This window comes from Prunus avium, chromosome 6 (genome assembly GCF_965620075.1).
Source record: "Prunus avium chromosome 6, drPruAviu1.hap1.1, whole genome shotgun sequence".
In the NCBI taxonomy this organism is placed as follows: domain Eukaryota; kingdom Viridiplantae; phylum Streptophyta; class Magnoliopsida; order Rosales; family Rosaceae; genus Prunus; species Prunus avium.
Window position 1 is genome coordinate 30,068,128 of NC_142289.1, and position 6,359 is coordinate 30,074,486.

The window sequence follows — 6,359 nt, forward strand, 5'->3', positions numbered from 1 at the left end:
TATTTGGTTCGCATAAAAGATTTGATAGGAAATAATTTCCCATGTCTTTTTCAAGGGATGAGAAATGGAAGATTTTTTTTCCTATGTTTGGTAATCTTGGAAAAGTAACCAGGAAATACCACTTTATTTCTTTTTGCATGTTTTGTTTGTGTAGGAATGTAAAACAAAGTTTGTTTAATTTTCCAATTATACCATATGAAATCAAATAATAATAAAAAAGATTGCATTTAATGCTATATTGTAATTTTAAATTGTTAATTGGGATAATAGATGTTCATATTAATTTACGATGCCTCTCAATGCTTATAGAGCACCTTCATTCGAATTGTCCAATGATAAGCAGTGAAAATACTAATTTAAGGGTCTGTTTGATAACCATTTCAGTTTTAGCTTTTTATTTTCATTTTTTGTGCTACAATATAGAGGAAAAAGAGGAATAATGGAAGTGAGAATGAGAGTGGAGATGAGATTGAAAAGGAACATGAGAGTGGAGGATGGCAAGGAAGAGTAACAAAAAGGAAAACCAAAAACTAAAATCAAATATACCAAAGTTTGTGTAGGAATGTAAAACAAAGTTTGTTTAATTTTCCAATTATACCATATGAAATCAAATAATTAAAAAAAAGATTGCATTTAATGCTATATTGTAATTTTAAATTGTTAATTGGGATAATAGATGTTCATATTAATTTACGATGCCTCTCAATGCTTATAGAGCACCTTCATTCGAATTGTCCAATGATAAGCAGTGAAAATACTAATTTAAGGGTCTGTTTGATAACCATTTCAGTTTTAGCTTTTTATTTTCATTTTTTGTGCTACAATATAGAGGAAAAAGGGGAATAATGGAAGTGAGAATGAGAGTGGAGATGAGATTGAAAAGGAACATGAGAGTGGAGGATGGCAAGGAAGAGTAACAAAAAGGAAAACCAAAAACTGAAATATATTTGAAATTGTTTTCAATTTTGTTACTCTTCTCTCTCATTCTCAATCTCATTTTCCTCTATACTTTAACCCAAAAAATAAAAACTAAAAACTAAAATGAAAATAACTCTAAACTTTGAGGCTTATACTTGAATTTGAAAGGCATCATATGACGTTGAAATTGTCATTTAACTTATTATTATTATTTATCACTAGTGACTTGTGAAAAGAAAACAAAAGTCACTAGTGATTTGAAATGTTCCCCCTGTCATGTTTTAAACACGTTTAGAATAAAAACAAATTCTTTCTTTGTCCAAAAGTCAAGTGGGTCAAAATCATAAAATAATAAACATTCCGCTTCCAAATCCAAAGGTAAAAATTAATGAAAAATATCTGAATTCTTTTTTATAAAAACAAAACCAAGTTCTTTGTCCAAAAGTGACAATTTTTTACTACTTTAGCAATTACGGTCTGCGGCACCGACAAATCCAAAAGAGAAAGTAAGTAATAGCACGTGGTTCTAGAGCGCGTCGGAGGAACAGGATTCTTTCTCTCGCGGTGCATCTTAGCGCGCGTAATTACAGTAGCGATGTGTGTGGATGTCGGAGATTTGGCACCTTTCTCGTCTACGCGGACTTTTGAGTAGCAATCCCCTGTGGTTGCATGCACTGGAGATTTCATCGTCTATCTTAGCTTTTGGTTTATTTTTTGGGCGGTGGATCTGAAGTCTATCTTAGCAAGTTTCGAACATGTGCGTTTTGGGCTTTGCTTAGGTCATATGAGTGGACCCATGATTCCATGAACTGGACTGAGTTATTTTGGTGACCCTAATTGGGTGGATCCAAAGAAACAGATTCTTATCTCTTTTTTAATGTACTCATAAAAAAGCAAATAGTGTTTTACATCAACTTGCTCGATTTGGTCTGTACAATAAGGACAACTTTATTTGGTTTTAGGTGCCTCCTGATTTTATTCAGAACATCCTATTATGTGACTCTTTGAGTCGGGTTCAGACGTTTTGTCCCCCATTGTAATTCTTCATTTTATCAGTCGAGGTTCTCTCGAATAAAAAATTAAAAAAATTGGGTGGATCCTCATTTTTTTCCTATTGTTTTCTTTCTTTGGTGTATCAATCGAGTAATTATAGTGTGGTACTAGAGTATGTTCACGTGGTAGTACTATAACTTTTACACGCGTCGTAATATAAGCAAGTATTTGTTGATACTATATCTTAAAAGTGGAAAAATTTAATCATATCGTCCACTCATATTATAACATATGAACAAATTATACCGTGTAACCATACTCCAATACCATACAATAATTTATCTTATCAATGGAGGTATAATTTCGTTTTGGTCATCTTGTTTCATTTCATATGCATGAGAAAGAGTGTTTTAATTACTGATTTATATTTATATTTATTTCAGTTTGCCTCATGTGCAGCGTTGCTGTCCATATGGTTTGGAAATACAAGAGCCCATCCCTGAGGATTGAAGATGAGTCCTCTGAATACATACAGACACCAAGGACATTACCGTTAAAATGAGGACGAGCCCTGAATAAAAGTGGAACCCATGGACCGCTTTACCTTAACTAAGTTTTTAAATGTCACCATCCATCCCAGGTAGTCCAGCTTAAGGTTTTCATTCTTATTTTGGAACTTTTTAAAACCCATAATAACTTCTATATTAGTGATTAATGTGAGTATTATATAAATATTTTTAAAAATACTTTCGTGTTCCGTACACTTCTCTCAAGTAGCACCCGATTACTTTTATTCGGATTTCTGTGGGGTTAGACCATCGGAGAAGGAAGATGACCGGGTAGCTCTCACTTCCAAGGGATTGAGATTGCCTTCCATTCCATGTGGTAAACTTCAACATCTTGAGACATGTTAATGTTCTTCCTGCAGCTTTTCTTTGATTACCATCGCCTTTTTTTTTTTTTTTTTTTTTTTCTCATGTCAAATAATTCTTATCTTTTCTTTTCCTTTCCATTTGTTCACCCCAAAGAAAGGAAAAATGAACTAGCGGAAAAGCAAATATTTTCTTTTCCTTTCCATTTGTACAACAGAGGCCAATAGGCCCAACCACAACTAAGGAAAAATCAAACAGAAGAGGCCAAGGAAGGAAATGATTAGAAAAGGAACCAAAACTCTGCAGCAACAAGAGGGGAGCCAAGGCTTAACCATTCTGCAGAAACAAGAACTAAAATTCTGCAGAACCCGGATAACCAAGAGCTGGGAAACTCGAGTAGCCAAGGACACCAACCAATGCCTTAACCATTCATGCAAAACAGAAAATTAGCTGAACTAAGCTTAGGCTTCAAAAAGATAGTCTGAGGGATGGTTTTAGGAAATCACAGAACAAGTATATTCAAGCTCTCACAGGCAGAAGTATTCTTTCGTTGGTTTCATTTGACTTAGAGAATAGTCTAAAAAGAAAGAGAACAAAAGACAGAATTATAAGAAAAAACTGTCTTACATAAGGCAGAAAAAAATAAACTGATCAAAATACTTACGGTTTACAAAATGTATAAGAATATAAAGTATGTATACATACAATCTAGGTTCTAAGCCTTCTCCTCATCATGGTCATGCACATTATTCGCATCACATAGAACCTATCTTGTACATTGTCTAGGAATTGGAAATATCTATATCGCCAAGCCGTCTTTAAAATTAAAGAACCACATACTCCCCAAAATCCTACAATAAATCCAAACACAAAGGAAATAAAAAACCATGGAATTTGATGCTCATTGTCCACATCTTGGTTGTTCTTGTTATCTGCATCATGTAAACTTTATTGACTGCACATAAGTAGAACACATATCTTTGGTATGTCGTAGAGACTGTTGAAATATCAAGAATATACACAAGAGCTCTTCTCCTCAATCCGATCCCTTCATACACTCATTCTAGATGGGGTGAATTCTTTTGTGTGGGTTGGCTTGATCGGTTGAGCAGGGGCACTTGTATTTATATGCATCTTCCTAAGAGTCTTGCCCATCAAGAAACTCTTAAGAAGTCCTTATTGCATTAGGTTTATAACTTCTAATCCACAATTAAGATAGGAATCCTTCTAGCTCTTATATTAGCCTTAGAACACTAACTTTAATAGAGCTGCAGGTTTAGTTGTATTTGAACTCCTAATTGATATCAAGTCTTAGAATCCTTTGATGATTATAAGACCACACTTTAATGGGTTAGACATCTCTACACGTCTAACATTCTCCCACTTGGTCTAATGATCATCAAGAACTCAATATCAATTACTGTAAGGCCTATGGAATTCAATTCAACTATAATTCCTAATCAAGTCACTGTCAATCAAAAGAACATGCATGGAACTATCAAGACTTATTGAACATTTCTATATTTCAAGGTCTTTACAATTACACATACAAGCTCTCAAGATCACATGAGACTTCCGTCAAGACTAGAATGCAGAATGATCATGACCAAACTTAATTTGTGTTTACAAAGGTCACTTTCATTCATACGCCCTCCCTTTAGAGATTACCAAGATCTCTCCTTAATGACTCTGGTATGAATTCATGTCTTATGCAGTGACTGTAGCTAGCTATACTGCATGATGACATGTAACTGGATTCATTTGTCAAGAATAATAAATATAAAACTGAAGTCACATAATTTATTAAAAGAATTGAACCAAACAGTAGTAAACAAAATAACTGAATTGTCTCCAAGAAAATAACGAAATTAAGTGGAATAAAACTCAGCTCCCACTAATTCTAAATATCAAAACTTGACGGCATAACCATAATTGAATCAAATTTCCCATTAATACTTTTGGGAATAACCTCATACAGAAAATCAATCAACCAATGCAATTTCCTTTCATTTACCTTCCACCTTAAAAGCTTGAAACAAAAACCTTAATGCTTATTAGTAATCATAAATTCAATGAAAGGTAAAAGTCATTGATTAACCACTGTTAACTGAAAATATGAATTAACAATAACAATTAACACATCCAAACAATCTTTGTTCGTATTAGCCTTAAAACCCTTAATAAAAAACTGGAACATTAAGTGATTAATCATAAACAGTCAAAGCTAAATGTATGCAACAAAGAGGATCATTGAATGCTCCCCCTCATCAAACATTTTGCACCAAAAATGTATCAAGAAAAGAGCATAGAACAAATCATAGTATTTTCACTGAAATTGTTTCCTCAGGATTAGGCCTCAACTTTAATTCCTTCAATTTATTTCTCAAAATAGCACTTTACTAACACATTTCTTGAAAAACATATAACATGTCATGCATATTGGACTTAGTTTGAGAAATAACCAAACTGTAATGAATGCATTAAACTTTATTCACTTTGTACTTTAAATATCAATTAAATTTTCTTTAACCAATGCATAATAAAAAGTGTAAGCAAGGTAAGAACTTTTAGTAGCCAAAAACGAAACAGCCAGGTATCCAAAAAATTGGTAATGAAAATATTTAGATGCATAAAACCAACACTTAAGATGTAAAACTTCAATGTGTAACAACCAGAAAACAGTTCCAAGTATGTTCCAAAAACTTTATGAGCTTTATCAAAATACAAGATATAAGGTCTTGAGTGTGAAGCCCAAAACTTTACATCACTTCTCCCACTTGGGCAAAACACTCACTACTTTGCTACTTCAATATATAGTGCAACAATAACCTTATGATTAGAAAAACTGTGACAAAATGGTGTAAAAGAACTTTCAAGGCGTGCTCCTAATGTACTTCACAGTATAAGCCTAAATGCACAAACTGTCAAGAAATTTCCAGCAATGACATGTGATTACTTGAGAATTTACCACAATTAATTTATAAGTCGGATTAGCATCAAATTTCATGGAAACAAACTAGAGACATTAATCTTCATACTTAAAAAATATAGAGTCATTTATAGCTAATTAGAAGGACTAGAATTGATCTACAAAGTTACTCAGAAAATCTGTCAGCACATACTTTTCCTGAACACAGATCACTAATAAAATTATCACAAATAAAATATACATCCAATAATCACGAAACTTTGCAGAATTCATGAGGACACGTATATGCTTAACATATCAAAAATTCAGGTTATTTCAAGATCTTTAGGTGAGTCATATTCAACAATCTTTATACATAATGCAGAAACTGTCAGGAAAATTCCTGTGGATCTGTTTCAACTTTATAAATTCACCAAAAAATCAATTCTCAATATATTTTCATGAATTCAGCGTCTAAAGAAAGCTTAGAAAATGATCCTTATCGCCTAATTTTATCACAAATTAATTCGTACTACAACATTATGTAAATAGACATCATAGCAGCATAGTTCAAAACTGAAAAATTAGTTAACTATAGAATTATGAATGCTAACAATATACTGTATACACCTCAGAATTTAGTTATCCTTATGCATTCTAAACATTCA